The following is a 22,210-nucleotide window of genomic DNA, read 5'->3' as shown; positions in this document are numbered from 1 at the left end:
AAAAAGTGTCGAAAAGAAAAATTAGGAAAGTATAAAATTTATTAAGTTGTATAATCAGCCAAAGTAAGCCTTCGTAATCAGTGTTCTAAAACATAATTTTTATTGAAACACCTTAAAAAATAAAACTAACAAACAAAAATCCCATTTTAAGTAAACATTGTGAAAATCTGTTTCCGAGAGATATAACCTAAAAACGTCGACCGCATTTATTTAATTATACGCGTAGTAGATTCCCTCGTTCAAGTTTTTTTATTACTTATTCATCAGTTTTTAAATGAAAGTCCTAAAGAAAGTATATGTGGAAAAAAGACCTTAATGAATAAATTATCATTTTTATTTTCTGATTATAATTAAAAATGCTTTTTACATTGTAAAATAATTAAAATAAACTTTGTTATTATAGGAAATGACGAGTAACAAGTAATAACTAAAAAATAAAAAAATAATATTACTATTTGTTAATTTAATGATGAAAATTTTGAACAATGATAGAAGACTTAAAATTAATTCACGATAAAGATTTAATAAATTTAAGAAAGCGAAATCCAATCAAATTTCGAATGTTTTCGCGAAACCAAACTTTTTTCAAAAGGATACGAGTAAAAAAATGACTAGATCGATCGAATTTCGTTTGACTGCTACATCAGTAAACTACTACTACTAAAAACTAAATAATAATAATAATAATAATAATGATATTGAATATTCATGAAACTATAACTTCATTAATAACAAACATTTCTGCAAGTACGCGCGTATGATTAAAAATACATAAATAATTTTTAAAAAACACTAGAGAAAACCATTTAATTGAAGAAACTAATTTTTCACATCATTTAAATTTATCCATATAAATAACTTCGATATTTTATATTTCTTTTGTAACAATTTGTAATTATTAGAGGATTATTATTATTTTTACATATTTTTTGTTGTATTATAAAAGATTGTAAAGGATTTCCTGTAAGCCTAAATAAAGATATTAAAATATAAAAAGATCTATTCAGATTCAATTAAGCGAAGTGTTTTTTTTATCTTTTTGTGAACGATGCATCAAAAAATCCATCTCAAGATATTTCCTACCATTTATTTATAATATGCTATGGTTCTTCTCATACAACACTCTTTCTTATTCTTCAACTATTTTAAATCATTTTCTATACATTTATAAATTTAAAAAGAATTTTGTCTTTTTTTTCATTCGACCAATTAATTAATTCTTTATTTCCTTTTATTTTTCGATCTTGAACGACAAATTTTTGTATAGGTTTAGGTTTGATTTAAAAGAAAACAATAGGCAAGATGAAAAAAAGTTTTTCCCCCAAAATATAGGTAAAGAAAGCATTACTAATTATTATTATTAAAATTATTAAATCCATCTGGTTTATTATTACATAAATTTAATTATATTAGGAAAACTTTAATTAATTATTTAAAAAAATTATTTAATTTAATATTTTAAGTAATAATTAGCGGATTGTAAAATTAAAAAAAACGAAGTCTTTTCGAAATAATTTAAACGGTATCAACTGTGTATACAACAAAATTGTAATAAATAAACGTTAATATACAGATCCGTTACAGTTTGAATATCTTCGTTCACATATCCAAGGTGAATCGAGGAAATGGAAAATTTTTAAATTTGTGTTTGTTTCTATGGGCGAGGGTCAGGACTTAATAACTTATAAAGACAGCTCATGCCACTTTGTCAATTAGTTATCATAGATACTATAAGTGGCGTGTAATTTATTTTTGACATCAAAGTTTTGTTTAAAAATAATGACAAACGCGGAGACTGCACGTAGAAAATTTCGCTACCAGTTTAATGTAGGACATCACGATCAAGCCGTCAGCAAATGCAATTAACAAATGGATAGGTTATATTACGAAAACAGATTTTAAATGGGCGTTCTTCCAACTGAATGTGGCTTCGTTCCGCCGGTGGCAGTCCCTGATTGTGACTTGGTAATGCCGCGCGAGACTCCACGATGACGATCGGGTGGGAGTGCGGGGTTTGTCCCTGGCTCCTGCCCGGACCGGTGTGAGGTTACGTTCCCCTTGTTAGGTGAGCTAATTTGGTCGACTTATTGGGTGTAGGTCTGAATTTCTATGTTGCATATAACATAATTTTGATCGGTATGAGTGTAGCACTGATTTGACTTATAACTGGTTCGTTTTCTGAGGCATTTGCAGTCACGAACAGTGTTGTCAAATTTAGACTACGTATGGTGTCCGCGCTTCCGCGGTCTCGGTTAGTTAGTTTGAGGGAATCATGTTCGTTTGAGGCCTACGTGAAGGCAAAATTTGATCTGTATTTTACTGATGCAAATGTCTGCCGAGGCATTTACCGGAAGCATTCCGACCGAGGCCTGGCTAATGACTGTGAGGTGTAATCGGTTAGAGGGTCTAAAGATCACCTCCGATAAAGCCCCTCAGGGCTCGGAACGGAGGGGGTGGTGTGGCGACCGGTAACGTCACAAGGTGAGTGGCTTCCCCTACGGAGTCGGGATGAGAAAACAGAAGCCAGTGGCTTAAGCCAGTGGTTTCCAAACTTTTCTGAGTCGCGGCGCCCTTTTTCAATTAAGATTTTCCATGGCGCCCTATCTTAAGTAAAAGTATGACTACTCTTAAGAAATAAAAATAAATAAGAAAAATGAAGATATGTTAATCTTCATTATTTTTTATTATTATTATTTTATTTTTTTACTTTATTAACATTAAATTAATAATTAATGTGATGGATGAGCCTGCAAATCACTGTACTTTTCTCAAATCGTGAAATTAAACTGGACACGGCCACCCTCATTTCCTTTTCTACGTTGATTTTTTTCTCTATACTTGTTTTTGATTACAGCGACCGCCGAAAACCTAGCTTTGCACAAATACGACGTGGAAAATAGAAATAAAATTCGCTAAATTCCGCTGCGGAATCGATAAGAATTCTCTTCTTCCGCAGAAGTAAAGTCAGACGGAGCACTAAATAGAAGAAGCGGAAATTGAATCCATGCAAACCAATCGAAATTATCATTTTGAAAGTATTTCTCAAACCAGATAATTAGCTGTGATAAGTGCCCTTCAAACATGGTTTTTACATCTTGAGAAAGATGGAAGATCATTTGACGTCAAAAATTGCTGCAATATTAAAAAGCAATCTTTGTCTGCATCTTCATTCAATTTTCTTCTCCATAATTTGAATTTTTAATAAAAGATTATATTTTTTCTGTTGATTTCAAAAGGTGCACGTTTTTCCCCTGCAAAGAGATTAAGGGAATTCAGCTTTTCAAAAATGTCGCATAAATATGCTAGTTTAATTAAAAAATCGACATCAGCAAAATCTTCCGCATCTTTGTATCCTTCCTCTTTACGGAAAATAAAAATTTCTTGCCGCAATTCAAAGGTACGTGATAAAATATTACCACGAGAGAGTCATCGTGCACTGCTATAGTACAACAAAAACAAGTGTTCGACTCCAATAACCTCACACAGTTGTTTTAAAAAACCTTGCTTTCAATGGACGAGATTTTATAAAATTTACCACATTCACCACACATTCTAACATCTGATTCGGTGCAGGACTCAGATGCTTTGACGCAAGCGCTTCTCTATAAATAATGCAATGGGTTCACAATGCATTTGGTGATTTGCTTCGAATAAGTGTCTGTAATCCTCCATAGTAGCATGGAACGAGCTCAATCAGTACAGACACCAACCCACTTAGGCCAATTAAAATTATTTTTCAGATATGAATGTATCAAGAATCTCGAACAGGTCCTGTGCTTCCTCTTTTGCAATGAAATTTTTACAAAACAGAAGGTCTTCTTTAACATTATTACCACCTATAAACCAAAGAGAGCATATCAAATGAGCATACTTATTACGTAGCATTATGAGCATCCGTAGCCTCATCTAGCTGCAATGCAAATTCCACTCCTTTAATTTTTTTCAATTAATTGATCGTTGATATCCTCCGCTATATGTTGTAATCTCCGACTAATTGTGTTATTGGACAAAGGCACTTTTAAAAGCAGCTTTCCTGCAGACTCACCAACCATGATGTTCACCATATCTAGAGCAGCCGGTAGAATAAGTTCTTCTGCAATGGTATGAGGCTTCTTACATTTCACCAGTCTGTAAGCCACCTAGTAAGACGCTAGCAAAGCGTTATTTGGTATTGATGCAGTCTTAAAAAATGTATTTTTTTCTTGTTTTAGTTTTATTAACTTCCTGGCAAAAAAATTACGAGGTTTGCCAACCATGCTGTGGTGATTAGCTTTTAAATGGCGCTTCATTTACTTGGAAGCATCTAACACTCCGCTGCCAAAACTTTCACACACAATACACATTGTGATCTCTTTTTACCATTAATTTCTGTTGACATAAAACCAAACTCTAAATAACCGTCAACATATTTACTATATTTCGTTTTTTCACAGTCTGCCACTCGTTGAAGACATACTTTCTTTATCTGCACTATTCGTTTACTTCTATTCAAAACTCGGTCCATCATTAAAGATACAAGAGCAAAAAATCACAAAACTATTTATTAGAAACAACAAACAAGAAGTAAACTAACACTACATGAACTAATTTATACACAGTTTATTTATATGAAACGTTGAGTTTAATTTCGCTAGACTTAGATTATAAACCGGCTGACTGAATCGAACCGGAGACGCTTGCTTATACGCTGTCCGCAAGATCTTCTAGAACAGTCCAAATCTGTCGCGAAGGGTCTACGCACCTCGACTTGTTTAGCGCGATCATATAGAGCGATTGAGAACGCGCAGCGTTACCCGCTCGCGTTCGCTAGAATATTCTGTGCCGGCGACTTTAATTTTATACAGGGTCAAGTAAAAAAAAAAAAACACAAAAATCTAGATATTTTTAGCTTTTCACTTTGTTTTTTGTTTAGTTATGCCAAATGTAAATGTCTTGGTTCAATTAATTATGAAACTTTTACAATATTTCGCGGCGCCCCTGTGAAGAGGCCGAGGCTTCCCGGGGCGCTTGGTTTGGGAATCACTGGATTAAGCAATGAAAAACACACCTCCAGGGGGAATGCGGATCGTTAATATGTCAAACAATATCGAAATTATTTCAGTTGCTGTCACACCAGTCATAAATTCATACTTACTTTTCATCCGTATAAGTTGCAGATCGTCAAGGAAACGACATAAAACGATCACATAACGCGCCATCAAATCTGTGAAGAATAATCGTAAAGATAAACGAGGACAATGAATTTATTTACAAACTGTGAATATCGGACGAAGCCCAGTTCCACCTTAACTGATCAGTTAATAAAAAATTTTCGTTTTTGGGCACAAGAGAATCCTATAAAGCTACACTAATCCGAGCTACACAGTAATTAGGTCATCGTGTGGCAAAATAAGCCCTTATATTTTTACGACTACATTCACATCAAATTGATACGTTACCATGCTGAAACACTTCGTAGTGCAAAAACTACAGATATTTCCACAAATTATTGAACACGCTTCGTTTCAATAAGATGAATCAACAACATACATAGTATGAATATCGATGGATGCTGTACGCAAATAGTTTGACAACCGTATAATTTTGAGAACGGCGACATTCCAAAGCTTCTCAGGTTTCCTGATTTGTCTGTGTGCGATTTCTTCGTGCGTAGTCACCTTAAAAGCCAGGTGTCTAGTAATCAATCTGCTACTCAGAATTAAAAACCAAGATCTGAACAATAATTGCAAAAAATTCCTGTTGAAATGTTGAGTCAAACTATGCAGTTTTACTACGAGTCTGCAGGAATCATTATGTACAAATGGAAAAATTATAATGTAATTTTAAAAAATAAATTTTTCCTATGTATTCATAGGCGACATGTTTTTTTTGTTTTTTTTTCTATTTAAATGTTATAAATAAATTTAATATAATATTTTCATAAGAATATTTAATTTTCAAAAGTTTCAGTTTCGCTGAATCACTCTGTACAAACGGACAGATTTTTAACATGCCGCGTTAGCTTTGAAGGCATATAAACTGCCTATATACAGTTAAAAAATACTCTAAAGTTACTTATCTTATTGGGCATGTTACCATATCAGATGAACTAAATAAAATATATAAAACTATATTTAGCTATATTAAATTGAAATCATTAAAGTTGCTAAGAGCACAAGTGAAGAACATCTCAATTGTCATTCACAGTTCTTTCAATTTCCTTTAGTTAAATAATACATTAAATGCTTATTAATAGAATCACTTGCGTTGATCGCAAACAATGAGGAAGTGTTTAAGCATGTATAATCAAATTACTACTTATCGTTGCAAAGCATGTAAGATAACAGTTTTAGCTAACTTATTTTATAACAAATTATAAATCTCAGCCAGTTTCTTATAACATGGTGTCATAAATGCATTTATATTACGAACCATAACCGTGTAATGCTTGTAAATGACCTGATGTAAATATGACAAGCCTTTCTAGAAAATAACAATTTTTTTAAAATCAATAAAATCAATGTCGGGTTTTTAAATATGAAATGGTTTCTTGTTACACATCAGTATATTAAATCGACCGAAATCTCAGGGGACATTCAACTCTGTAAGTGATTTCTAAATTCTGTCCACCTTATGGACTAGTTATATAGAAAGAAAAATCATTTTTTAAAGAAAAAACAACTTTGAATGGTACCGTTGTATCTCAGGAATTTAAAATGCATCACGGCAAAAATAAAAACTGGGATAGATCGGACCACAAATGACTAGAACTCGAAACTAAATGATAGAAATAACAGATTTTTTTAAATCGGAAAACGGTACACTTTTACGGATATATATATATATAAAATTTGTTTTATATTATGTTGGCTTCCAAATATTCGAAAAGACAGAAATTATGCCCCAAAAGCAACACGATTAGAAGAAATAAACATAAAATTGTAATAAAATTAAAATAGTAACCCAATTAAAGTATCTCGGAGAAATAACAAACGAAAAAATCTCGATCCAAATAAGAAGAAACAAACTAGCTAAAGCTCAAAGATAAACCTGATACACTTACAATAAAAACTGCCTATCAATAAACGAAAAAATAAGACATTACAACAGTTATGAACCAAAGCCACTTATGCAGCAGAAACACTCTTTCACCAGAACGAACAATCAAAGACTGACTCAAAAAAATCGAAAGAACTGAAAGAACCTGCATCATTAAAAAATTCCAGAAAGACAGACAGTGGTGGATTGTACCCAATAAAGTCACAAAGAGTTAGAATCCATTACTAATACCATGCGTAAGAGGAGACTGATTATTTGGACATACCATGAGGATGCAAGATTCAAAACTTCTGAAACAGCTAGTACAGTAAAATCTCACTCGAAAAACACCAAGATAGGATGCAGATGGATCAGATAGATAAGAGAGGATCTGAAGGAAATTGGCAGTATACCAGTAGACACCACAGATAAGATAATATTAAACAAGAAAATCAAGAACAAAAAGACTTGCTTCACACACACAACACGTACATTTTTAACACTACAAAGGGCATAAAGATCGGAACATATGAAAAAGTGCTGGGAGGATCGCAAGGTCCAAACAGTCCCACCAAAGAGACGTGGATAACAGACGGACTAAAGCGATCCTATGAGGTCATAAAAGATAATAATATTATGTATATTTAACATTTATTATTTATTAGAGGTAGGCGACCGTAGATTAGGTTTTATTAGGCTATTTTGATACACGAACGATTCGTCAGTGCACAGAATCAACATAATCTAACCAAACATAACCTACGCTAGCTAATCTTGTTTAATTAACGTGAAATATGAAAATTATAATAAAAATTATTTTATAATAAATATGCATGCAATCAAATAAAAATCTAAAGTATATAATTCGAGAGAAAAGGTGAAAAAATATGGCGATGAAATTTCTAAAAATAGAAAACAAACATTACATTTTCCCAGAAAACTACTGCAACTCTTCTGTTGTGAAACTGTACATTTTAAAAGACAAGGGAAAATGTAAAGTAGATACTACGTCTCATATAAAAGAGAATGTCCTGACTGATTCACCGACTCACAATCAACAACGTACAACCAAAATTATTATAGGTAGAGAATTGAAATTTTTAGGGTACTTTCGTATATTTAAGTAGGCGTGCACTAAGAAAGGATTTTGCAAAATTTTGATTTTAAGGGGTTCAAATCGATAAAAAACTAAATTTCGTGTTAACAGCGCTATCTGTTGGACGTAAAAGCAACAAACGCTATACTAAATATTTTACGATTCCATTGCAGTGTTTCCGATATGTGTGTTCGCTATAGACTAAATAAAACTACTGGATCGATTTACGCGCGGGGAAGAAGGGAGAAAGGGAAAAATCGGAAAAGTGAAATAGGGAAAAATCGAAAAAGGAAAGAGGGTAAAAAGGGAAGAAGGGGAAAACTGAAAAGGGGAAAAGGGAATGGAAAAAAGAAAAGAGGAACGGGGAAAGGGACGTAGGGGAAGGGGAAGAGAAACGTTAGAAGGAAAGGGAAACGGGAAGGGAGAGCGCGAAGCGAGCCATGACCCTCTGATTGTGATGGGAAGCAAAAGTAACAGACAGACAGACAGACAGACAGACAGGCAGGCAGGCAGACTGACTGACTGACAATTCAATGTCCCGAAAACGTTTGCAGCTAACCATAGAGGGCGGGCGAAGCCGCGATGGGGATGCTAGATTTAGGATTGTAATAAATTTTTTGTTCATCTTTATTGGACTTTTATATTGACTATTTTAATTCATTCATAAAATGGACTGGTCTAACAAATATTGTTCAATTTTCTTATCTTCCTTTTTTTTTGTTTTCCTTTATTTAAATTTTGGGCAACAACTAATTGCTTATCGTGTATTCCTTCAGTATTTAAAAAAAAAAAATATTTACCGTTTTATCAGGATTTAATGAAAATATAAATATAATATTATTGATTAAATATTTTTTATTTATAAAAAAATAAGTTTGCTATTAAAAAAGCATTGCGAGTGAAGCTACATCGAAGCTACATACGAAGTCGCGACCTATATCTAAATTGTTGGCGAAGTCGGGACGGGGTACGCTAGTACTATGTAAAAATATATATTTTCGTTTGTTCCCGATAACCACGAAAACTACTGAAAAATCATTACGAAATTTTAACTGTAACTTTCTTATGGGTCTGAGAATGTTTAAAATAATTCAAACCTCACCAATCTCACAACTATATAAGTCATAAAAAAAAAACGAATAAATAAATAACGTAAAACTTATTTAATATCACTGTTTATGTCATTACTGACTTCTGCAGGCATTTAAGTGATAATTTAATGTCATTTTCTATAAAAGATCAATATGTATTATTATCGTAATATACACAAAAAAATATTATTTTGATAATAAAATTAAACGGATTGCCGACCATTTTACATATTTAACAACTGAAAAGTTCTAATTCTTCTAAATTGATATATTTTATTCAATATAAATAGCGAAAACTCTTTGACAGAAACACTACATATAACTGCTAAAAACCTATTTACAATATTTGAAGTTCTATACAGATATAGCGTGGATGACCCGCGAAGGGAGATGCTAGTTAAAAATTAAAATAATATGTCCTTAACATGTAGGCATATTGAATTGATTACTACATATTCATTTATATAAAACATTAAAATTTGTAATATGCAAATATTCTTACGGAACGGAACGATAGCGTATATTATCTCCCTACTATTCGCAGAACCTGCGAAGCCATTTGGCAACAAAAAAACAAAGCAATGCAGCAGCGAACTTTTCTTGCCCTTAGATATCAAAATAGTTTTCAATTATTTTCAAATTGATATATTTTTAATCTCAAAATGTAGATTAACAACAAGATATATGTCATATTTCCAATATATTTGTAATCCAATTAACAAGCGTTGCCAATGGTAAAAATCAATTATATTCTAACGAAAGGCTTCAACGTAAATTAGAAAAAGTACAACTCGAATTGAGTTCGACTCAAAATTCCCTCGTTTATTAAGCCAGTTATTTTTTTCTTTTTGGATTTTTGCACTAAAGATACATTTTAATTTAATTTTATATATATATATATATATATATATAAAATTATATATATATATATATATATATATAATTTTTTTCTTAAATTTAAAGAAAAAGTGGAAATTAACGATTATTTATTAATTATCGTTATCCACGACGAAATACACCCTATTACAATCTACACAATAAAGTCTCGGGTATCGCAAATTACGAAATATAAATTTTTCAGAAAACATTACTGAAATGGAATTCTAAACAACTTCGTATAAATAAATGTAACCTACTTAATGAATTTTCAATTTCCAAAACACCGTCAGAGTAATTTTAATCAGTTTACTCCAAATAATACACACTTCAGCTAATTTAGTTTATTTTTGTGATAAATAGAAAATAAAACTTGATTAAAATTTCATACTAAATTCTATTTTAGAATGTCCAAGGTTCGTTAACTAATGTTTATTATTTAACATTTAAAAATTGATGGAATGAGTATCTGGTATATTTCATAAATATATTTTTAACTTTGGTGTAAAAGAATTCCACAGCTTGAATGATAACATCTAAACGGAAATTGCTTTTGCTTAATTGAAAAAAATAAATAACACTTGATGACGTTATTTATTACTTCTATATACCTATGTTAATAGATTTTGTAAATTGGTTTACAACAATTTTATCATTTGCACAATGAAAGTAAATGTAAACTCGTTTATTTAAATCCTAATACAAATATAGACACACACACCCAATAAAATTTAGATAAGTAGATAAAAAAACGAGCTATTAAAAATCTAAATTTAATTAAAAACTCAAGATGTAATTTTTTTGTACGAATTACCACATTTAATAATAAAATAAAACTATAACATTTTCTTGCCGAATGAAACAGCTTATAATGAATTGTTTCCACAGAAACGGGTACATTCAATATGTTCTTTTACATTCGCTACTACTGTCCTAGTCTTTTTCCTGAATGATACTCAATGCACAACCAACCCTAATGATAAAAAGTGGGTTTCGTATTATTTAACAAATTTCTGTGATTGGATCAGTCGTCGGGCAGATGAACACACAGGCAGATCCCAGACCTTCAGAGATGGCTGCACCGCAGGCACGGGGAATTGAAGTACGAAATGACCCACTTCCTTACCGGTCGCAAATGCTGCAAAGCATACCTGTGCGTGCAGACGTTGAAATCGGTGTTCATCTGCGATCGGTTTCTGCAACATAGGAAACCATGCTAGAGGGAATTCGGTGAGCTTTCACCAGATAAGATCATAAGGGCTATGCTACGGACCGAACGGACGTGGCACGCAGTGTTCACGATATTTCTCGAGATTATCAAGAATATGGCAGAAGAAATGCAGGAGTGAACATTTTCCAGGTCTCCAGCGGACTAAAAAAAAAACGTGTGGGAACCAGCAATGGAGGTGCGAAATAACCAACGGTACATGGAGTGCTATTATAGCTTAAAGTGGGACCAAGATCGCACTTTTTTTAGAGGGGAGGGGTTTTAGTGTGTAGAACCGAAAGGGAGTTCAAGGCCACATGATGTCTATAAAGGTTTCCCCCTCTCGTAACGAAAAAAACACTTCGGAGGACTTTGTATGCTGATAAACAACAGTATATAGTGAGAAATCAACAAAAAATCATGCCTTTACTTTCCCTTAACAGTATACAATGGTATGTTGGTTATTATTGGAAATGACTAGAACTGTTCATACTATTACATGTCACATTACGTCACTTATAATCATTACAGTAATAGAATAATACACTACAAAAATTTTTGATGTTGGAAAAAATAAAGAAAAGTAGGCAATAATATATCTGAATTTTTCATGCACGTACCTTAAATTATTTGCCCTGTGAACAAAAAAATAGATTGACAGTCTAATTCCAAGAAATATTATTTAAAAACGATATGTACAGAAAAAAGATCATTATTTAAATATTTAGCTTATACGTAAAACTGAAATTTGTCAATTAGTTCTCGTATCACAAAAGGACCACCACACCAATTGCTTTTAATAAATTTTCCGAATACATTCGTGTTAACTCAGGGAAGGTTTTAAGCCATAGACCGAGATTCTAGCCTCCTTGAGGGTAAAAATGTAGATAAAAGACATTCTCATTCAAAAAAAAAAAGGTTAATCCTTTTCCTTCATTATTATATTTCCGTCACCATGGCAACAGAAATAAGGTATGAATTTTTCATCATTAAAGGTGTGAGTACTTTTATTATTACCATAGTTACTACTATTCTGTATTATGTAATTTAGTTAAATTTTCAGGTTTGTATAAAGCTTGAATACTTTAATTGTTATTTATCAGTATTATTCTCACAACCATGAGCGTAAAAAACACTGCGGGGGTCCAGGGGGCGGTGCCCTCAGGCTAGACGGCAATACAAGCAAAGCGTGCTCTGCAACTCCGGATTCCGTCCCGTGACCATGGAGGTCTGAAATAATATAGTATTATTTTTGAAATACATCAAAATATTTTCCTGTAAAAGGAAATTATTTATTGTAAATAAATAAAATTAAATTGGAAGTGCTCTCTCAGTTTTTAGATAAGTTACTAAAAATAGAAATAGAACGATATAAAGGTCTTAATATAGAATTATTATGCTTAAAAACATGTCAATATAAACGCACAGAAAGAGCTGAATATTTTGTTTGCTAAAAATCATTCTTTTTGCTTTTTTTCTGTTTAGCCTCCAAGGATCACCGTCAGGTATTACTTCAGAGAATGAGTGAGGATATGTATGAGTGTAAATGAAGTGTAGTCTCAGTTCCACCATTCCTGAGATGTGTGGTTAATTGAAACCCAACCACCAAAGAACACCGGTATCCACAATCTAGTATTCAAATCCGTATAAAAGGAAATCCCTTTACTAGGATTTGAACGCTGGAACTTCGAATCAGCTGATTTGCGAAGATGCGTTCACTACTAGACCAACCCGGCGGGTTCCTAAAAATCGGTCTACATGAATTTAAGTGCACGGTAATATGCAAGTAAAGTTCTCGCAAAATCGGCCGCGCGCACGCTGTGAACTATTTACACGAGCCGTTACAAGCCAATTTTGAACCCCTCGCATCTAGGTACATAGTTAAAATTCAGAAATGATATTTTGGTGGTGTAATGAGAAGCGCCGGGCTCCGTGGCGCGAGTGGTAGCACATCCGCCTTTCATCTGGAGGTCCCGGGTTCGAATCCCGGTCATGCATGGTATCTTTCACACGCTACAACAACTTTCATTCATTTCAACCTCTGAAGTAATAACCTAACGGTGGCCCCGGAAGTTTAAAAAAAGAAAAAATGGGATAAAGAACAATACTAGAAAGAATTCTAAATTTAATCCATTTACCTTCAATAATTTCGGAGTTATGAACCTCCAAAAATGGTTGATTTTTGACTTAATGACAGATCATCAAAACCTACTGACCACTTTCAGTCCACCTGCAGCCTTGAAATTGAAAAAGTAAAAAAACTGGTCAGAAGTTAACTAGAAGATCTGGAAAAATATATTATGTGTGTAGTATACAGTGTATCTGTTATAATCATCACCATAGAGGGTATAATAATAATAATAATAAACTCTACTTGGTGCACGAAAAGCCGACGCTCGAGTACTTCACCAATCCACTTCGTATCGGCGAGCTGGACGGCGATGTTCAGCTACCCAGTACTGGCGAAGAAGGGGGAATCGATGTTTGTAGAATAACATGTCGCGTTTTAGTAGAATACAATAAACACGGATCACTTACCAGCCTGATTTTCAAAATTTGCAGTAAAAAAATGAGATGATAAAGTTGCAAACAGTGTGTGTGTGGGTTCTACGTCCATCAATTGCTTTGGTACAAACACCTGACGGACATTGTTGGAAAAAAGATCGCCCCAAAATGTAAACAGAGGTCCAGAACTAATATTAATAAAGATTCTAAAAAAATGGAAACTTTAATTGTTCAAAAAATATTGAAATTCCAACAAAAACATTAATGTAAAGATCAATCAAATTCTCGTCGTAATAGTTAATAATCAACGACAAAAAAATATGAAATTTAAAATGCTGAATTACATTTTCTGTATAAAACTAGGAATAAATATTTTACAAGGCCAAAATAAAACATATTTTTATTATTACTAAGGTTTAAACTAGGCAGGTTCTTTTTTTATACTTTGTAGATGTTCGAGAATTAAGGTGCTAGGTTATTCGTTGAAAAATTCCGTATGTATTAACTTTAAGATAATAGATTTTTTACCCAAATTGTTTTAATATTATTTATAATAATTATTATATTATAAAAAAGAAATAATATATTAAAATATATACATTATTTTGGTGAGCAAATTGGCATTTGTTTGGATTAATAACTCGGCACCAGCTCACCCAAAAAATTTCATATTTGATATGGCGACTTCTATATATTGCCCACTGATTAAAAGTTTCGAATTGGGTGTCTAAAACAGAGAGATTACATCACCTTTCACTATTTTTTTTTTAAATTATTGAAAAAAAATTTATTAATTTTTAATATTTGAGTGGTAGATGAATTCAAAAAATATTGAATTTCAAAAGAGCAGAATAAATATGAGATATTTCAATGGAAGTATTGAAAATATTTGTTTTTTTACTTTATTGTAATAATATGGATTAAGTACTAATATACTTAGCCAGTTATAGTTAATTAACTCGCTGCGCACCAAGATTAATTAAATTATTTTAAAGGTACAATAACCATTATAATTTATTTTAAATTATAATAAACATTATATTCAAATTAATAACAGCTTTATTCCCAATGTTAATTAGATATTTATAGAGGCCACCCAAAAAGTTTATTATACTGTAAAATCGCGTGATTAGTGTAGTAAAGATTTTATTGCACAAATGTTGTGAAGGTATCCAATCTTTTTTTTATTATCGAACAATACTACTAAAAGAAAACAAATGTTCGGCAGAAATGAACATCTGCTTCAAAAATATCTTCGATTTAATTTTTTTTTTATTATTGGTAACATAATCTAGATTTGTGTATATACTGTCGCCGAATGACATCTGAGTTGCTATACCGTGTTCGTCCGCCTATATTAAATTATATGTGGTATGATATATATATATATATGTAGTTTTGAATACCCCAGTAAAAGAGATAAATTATTTATCTCTTAGAAAATGTCGACAGACGCGCACGCGCACGCACACACACACAAAACCTCTTAACCCAAACGCAATATAGTCTCCGTTCCGTCGTAAGTAAAAATAAATTTAAAAAAATGGTAGGCTCAAATCTAACAACACTATCTCATATCTTTATTGTTTAATTTTTATATGCTCTTTTTAAAAATAAAATAGCATTAACAAATCTATTATATCTTCTAAACACTTTTAATATAATATGTAAAAATAAATCTACGATACAAAACACCAAATCATCATAAAAAAAAATAATACAAGAACACGCACTTTGATTTTAAAAATATTAAAATTTATTTAACGTCAATACTGTTGCTGAAACAACCACCGCAAATTAGACAAAGTAAAAAACACGAGACAAAATGAAGTCATGATACATGATGTTTTTAAGATTATATTTTTACACTTATCATTGGCGGCATGTCAATTATAAAGTTATCAGGTTTAACCGAAAAGAAGGAAAACGAAATCAGAAAAATGATAAAACCTTTTTTTTCATTTTTGATTGATGAATCAAATTCACCGCAGTTTATGAAGAATCTTGTGCATGAGAATATGAAAATTTGTAATGAATGAAAAATGGCAGGCCTGACCTACGTATGAAAGGCCGAGACAAAACCATTCCGCCACGAAGATCGGCAAATTAATTTTTTTTTAAAGTCATATTAAATCAACAAAAATCGGTTTTATATTTATTTATGGTCGTAACACTGTTCGATTAATTACAAGCATTAAATCTAATGACAACTTATGGTGTTTTTAAAAGAGTTGCGTGATTTTTTTACATACGTTTATTTATGCAGTACTACAAACACAAATTTCGATCTTAGAATTATTTAATTCAGGTATGAAATGTCAAACGCAAATACCCATTCCCTCACTCACGCACATTCCCCTTATAGGAGCAATTTGATATGCTAAAAATTCATACAAGCTACTAATTATAGAAAAAGAGGAGGAGAAATGAAATACGAAATGTTCATCGTTTACTTCCTTGTACGAAGTAAAGGAAGTATTGTGATCGCTAAAAATTCCGGTTTTTTCGATTTCAACGGACATAACCGTTTTGACTAGTTACGACGTGTCGTCTGTACGTACGTACGTGAGTTTGTAACTCGCATAACGCAAACAATTAGCCGTAGGATGTTGAAATTTTGAATTTAGGACTGTTGTAACATTTATTTTTGCATCTTCCCGTTTGATTGCAATCGATTGGACCAAAAGTTTCCATAAAAAGTCCCAAAATCCAAAAAAAATTGGATTTTGGACTTTTTCTTAACTGCAGTCTCACCGGCTTGGTCTAGTGGTGAACGCGTCTTCGCAAATCAGCTCCTTTGAAAGTCGAGAGAGTTCCAGCGTTCAAGTCCTCGTGGTGGGTTTATTTTTTTGTTTTTTTTTGGTGGTTGGGTATCAACTAAGCACACATCTCAGAAACGGTCGACCTGACACTGTACAAAACTACTACACTTCATTTACACTCATACATATACTTATTAATCATCAGAAGTTAATAACTGACGATAATTCGCGGAGGCTAAACAGGAAAAAGGAATAGTTATCTCTTGTAAATTTTTTAAGAGGCAGGCTCTTTAATGTGTAATTACTATTCAGGCCCCCCGACTGCAATTAAATATTTTCGTAGAAGGACAAAATTTTCTGATCGATGTAAGCAATTAGTGAGAACTTGATCATTAGACCTTAAATGCCTACCTTTTCTACAACATTAAAAATATTTAAACAAATTTAAACCGTCTGAACGTTGATTGGTCACCCATAATTTTATTTAATTAAAGACTGCATAACGTTGTTTAGTCCTTTATTTCCATACCTTGTTTTCTTTTTTTTTAATTCGATTTATTGTCACTTTTTAGTTCAATTTATTTATTTTTTGGCATTCATGTTTTTTCGTTTTTAAAATTTCTTTTATTATAAACACTAATTACACAAATCGTTCAGCTGTATTTTTATAAAATTCATCATCACAAAAATAACTTCTTGCTTTCGCCAACGGCCATACCACGTTGAATACACCGGTTCTCGTCTGATCACCGAAGTTAAGCAACGTCGGGCGCGGTTAGTACTTGGATGGGTGACCGCTTGGGAATACCGCGTGCTGTTGGCATTTTTTTTATGAATATTATTTTTCAGTATATAACGTAGCAACTTTTTAAAACCTAATGGTTTTTTTTTTACAGTTCCAAGTTAATTTTTATAATTTTAGATGATACGGTACCATTCTCACTACGTGAAAAAATGTAAAAATTGAATATTTTAATTAAAAAGACAAAGTGAACTTTTTATAAGTGTTATAAGTTATGAAGAAAATTAAAGTAACTATGAATGAATGGGATTTCAAATTTTAAATGGGAACAATTAGTAAATTAAAAGAGATACACTTGAATTTTTCTCAATTATCACAATATTAATCATATGCCAGGGTCAAAATGAAATGTCATAAAAATTAAAACACACGACTGCCAAAAAAATAAACTGAAATAAAAAAAGGGACAATAGATCGAATTAAAAAAAAGAAAACAAGGTATGGAAATAAAAGCCTAAACATTGTTATGCAGTATTTAATTAAATAAAATAACTGGTGACCAATCAACTTTCAGACAGTTTTAATTTGTTTAAAAATATTTTTCATGTAGAAATAGCAAGCATTTAAGGTTGTCTAACGTTTGATTAAGTTCTCACCAGGTCTTACATCGATTCGAAAATTTTCTCCTTCAACTAAAATATTTAAATGCAGTCGAGGGACTCTGAAGAGTAATTATCCTATATTAAAGAGCTCTAATTATTCTATATTAAATTAAAGAGCCCTCCGACTGTGTTTAAATAGTTTCGTTTGAAGGATAAAATTTTCTTATCGATGTAAGACCTGGTGAGAACTTAAGCATTAGGCAACCTTAAATGCCTGCTACTACTACAATGTGATAAAATATTTATAAACAAATTAAAACTGTATGAAAATTGATTCGTCACCAGTTATTTTAGTCCTTTATTTCCATATGTTGTTTTTTACTTCCTTGTACGAAATAAAGGAAGTATTGTGATTGCGAAAAATTTCGTTTTTCAGGTTTCAACAGAAATACGGATTTTAACCATCCCTGAATCCATTTTGACTAGTTTCAGCGTGACGTTTGTACGTACGTATGTATCTTGCATAACTCAAAAACGATTAGCCGTAGAATGTTAAAATTTTGGATTTACGACTGAAGTAACATCTAGCTGTGCACCTCCCCTTATGATTACAATCGACTGAACCAGTGTCCCAAAAAAGCCCAAAATATAAAAAAATTGGATTTTGGACTTTTTTTAACTGCAGTAATGCGTCCTCATTGAGAGCTTTTCAATGATATATCATACGTCGTGGTACTTACTTTCACTGGTTATGGCGAAATAAATTTTAATTAATGAAATATTTCGATTTTACGAGGGGAAGCCACATTCGAATGCGACTTCATTTTCTTATTTTTTTTATAATTTTTTTTAAAATAAAAAATATATTGATTTATTAACAATTATTAACATCTGATTGTATAAAAAAATACCCGGGACCTCCGGATATTAATATTTCAATATTTCAATATTAATATTTTCAATATTAATTGAAAATTATAATTTATAATCGTAATAAAATTTTATGTACTTTTCATTTTTTAAAAATGGGTATATGCAATTTAATAGGCGCACAAGGAAGTCATGTGATGTACCCATCAGACTTTAGATAATTTCATAAGAAAGCTACCTATTGTAGTGGGTACTACTATTCGAATTCCGGAAAATTTCGACATATCTTCGCGTTTCACATCCCCCAGACGCCAAAACCACCGTCAGCTCAAAAGTTTATATATATTAATATATAAAAGGATATATATATATATATTTCACTTTCTTGTGAACACAGTGCCGTACCAATCGCCCACGGCTACCAACACAACTTTCAAAATTTCCCGTTTCTTTGAATCACCCTGTATATTAGTTACGTGAAAAGAAATATTTTTACAAAAAATGGATCCTCTAGGTGGTGCTGGGGTTGAGATATTTAGAAAGATTGTATTTATCGACCAATTTGGCTCATATTCAGAATATATATTAATTACGTGAAAAAAAAGTTTTGCAAAAACTATACCAGCTAGGTGGTGCCAGTGACCAGATATTTACGAAACAAACAAATATACAAACAGACTTTATTCTTTATGTATATATATATATATATATATATATATATATATATAGAAGAAAAGATTACTTGGGCGGACAATATATACAATATAAAATTTTACATTTTTTAAATTCGTCCGTAAGATATGAAAGCAAAAAAGTACATAAACCCTTGAAGATCTCGCAGGTAATATTATCTAAGCTCTGTCACTTCTTAAGTGACCAGAAAAAAGTACTGTGAAAACGTGCATTAGTGAATAAAATGTATAAAGTTAAAATTAAAAAAAAAGTGTTTAACAAACTTGTATACGATTACATAATTAAGATAAGATTATATTAAAAGTTCGTGAGTTGTTGTGCGCACGTCCGCGAAGGTTTCTGAATTAATTTGGACCCGCCAGGTGGCGCTGGTATCGAGATATTTCGAAAAATTTTATTTATGGTTCGATTTGTCTCATTTTTGTGCAAAACTATCTGAAAAATTAGTAATTATTATAATCGTGATTATGAATTCATTAAATAAAAATCCATAATTAATTAAAATGAAACTTTAAGCGGAAAGAGTGCGTTCAATTTGGCTTAGATTACAAGCAGAATTCGAAGATATTCGAAGATGAACTTCAACTATGTGAGAACACGTACAAAGAAAGCGAGCGGGTGAATTTTCCCAGATTGTTACTTGTAGCAGTCAGTCTCAACTGGAGAGGTTCAAGCAGACCTTTCCGCCTCCTCGCATCGTTATTGAAAATAAAAATGAAGATTAATTGTTGTAAAAATAAATGTTGTGTTGTTTTAAATAAATTATAAAAACTGCACCACGCTTTTATTTAACTAAATATTTTCATTACTTTTAATTTTAAAATTTAATAATTATTACATTTATTTATTTTTTATTTATTAGATATTTATATAATTTATTTTTTACTTCTCAGTGCATTTTTATATTTGTTACTATATTTTTTTGTTTAAAATTCTCAATTTGATGTAATTCTTATACTTTACTTTTTAGAGGGGTTTTCTAATTTGTTTCCTTTTTTAATTAATGTTAATATTAATATTCGTTAAATAAGCTTTTAAAAAAGTAAAAAATATTTATTTTTACACATCGAAGTTACATACGTGTACCAAATTTCAATCATTTTCATACGATAGTTCCATGAGAAATGAACATTTTCAACTAAATGCATGAATTTAGCGTAGGGGTAGCTCGTGGGGACGTAGCAGTGGGTCATATCAAATTCCGACACCGTAGTGGTGTATTGTCATCGAAGTTACATACGTGTACCAAATTTCATTGATTTTCATACGATAGATCAAAAGATACAGCAGTTGCAACATTTGATTATTCCAGCTTTTAATAAAACAAACAAAAAAACAACATATTTTTCAATTTTAAGTGGTGAGGTTGATTTTTTTAAGAAAAAAGATATGGATGTACGCAAGTTAGGTAATAAATTTTCAGAAGTATAGTTTTTTCCAAAGCACCTCTGAAGAAAATCTAAATGGGGTTTTTCGTCGTATCTCCCAGCCTCCAGACTAATTTTCATAAAAGATTTCTATGATAAGAATGATCCATTTAAAAAAATATGAGCCAAATTTGCAGAAAATCGGTTCGGTCAATCCTTTGATATAAGACCAAAAACAGTACAACACATAGGTAAGTACATACCATACATACATGGTTTTTAGTCTAGTGAGCTATTTTGACCTTAAACGTAAAGTTTTGGAAAAAAACATAAACCCGATACCCCATTTTTCACCCGATCACCATAGTTTCCCCTTTAAAAGTAGCTCTTATCCTATTCTAGCAACATTCGCGGGAAAATAAAACTGAAAAGACCGAAACCTAAAACCGATTAAGTTAGCTAATAGAAATTTCTTTACTAACGATGAATTTTTGACATCAAGAATATCATTACATAAAACCCATTTAATTTTGTAAGTAGATGAAAAATAAGAAAAATGATCATGTGAGTGTACAAAGTCCTTAGGAAAATATTAGGACCAACCAAAAATTAAGGGAAAGCAAAACCATGAGATAAAATTCTAGTTTAAAAATACAGACCTCATATCAAACATTAAAAGGATAAGGAATAAAATGGATTGGATATATTAACAAAAGAAATCATGATACATGATAAAAGGGGTGTGGAGAGCAACATCAGCTAGAAGAAGCTCAGGGAGACGCGTTAGTATATTGTTAGGATTAGATAACTAAAGACACGGAAAGCATAGAGATCACTATAGGGGATGCTCAAAAGCAGAAGTAGGAAGACATTTTGAGACTATACAGTTTTGGGAAATATAGAAATAGTATTAAGTGTAATTAATATTATTATTAATTTTCTACGTAATATATTAAAAGGAAAATAATGAAGTTTAAAAAAAATTAAGAGTAAACAAAATTTTACAATATTTTCCTCCGAATGAACACCGCATTTTTTCTACATTTCAACACTAGATAAAATAAAGTATTTTATAATCTACGTAAATATTTAAAGAATATAATAAATGTTAATATTAATAATAAAAGAAATTACTAGCGATTTATTTAACGGTGGAATGTAGTGCCAGTTGCCAACTAACAAACGCAACTGTTAGAAAACAAAGAATGGGCGGCACTATACTATTAAATTTCTGATTTATACACAAAATACGTTAAGACAATATTTTACCAGTGCAAAACAATGAAGACTTTTTCACTGGGTACATTACGTATAATATAAAATAAAATGATCTGGACACCACATCACTTCCTTGTAAGCCTATTAAATTACATATACACACC

General features: G+C 31.5%; 1 protein-coding gene and 1 non-coding gene across 2 annotated transcripts in view; one reads left to right on the top strand and one right to left on the bottom strand.

Moving 5' to 3' along the window:
- Positions 1 to 22,210, bottom strand: part of Swim (Secreted Wg-interacting molecule) — a 183,527-nt gene that overhangs the window by 40,975 nt on the left and 120,342 nt on the right. The window lies entirely within an intron of this gene.
- On the top strand, positions 17,259 to 17,377 carry LOC142318644 (5S ribosomal RNA). Its single transcript, XR_012755011.1, has one exon. It is a non-coding gene; the product is annotated as a 5S ribosomal RNA (ribosomal RNA).

Source organism: Lycorma delicatula, chromosome 1 (genome assembly GCF_047948215.1).
Source record: "Lycorma delicatula isolate Av1 chromosome 1, ASM4794821v1, whole genome shotgun sequence".
NCBI lineage: Eukaryota > Metazoa > Arthropoda > Insecta > Hemiptera > Fulgoridae > Lycorma > Lycorma delicatula.
This window is presented reverse-complemented; position numbering and strand designations above follow the sequence as displayed.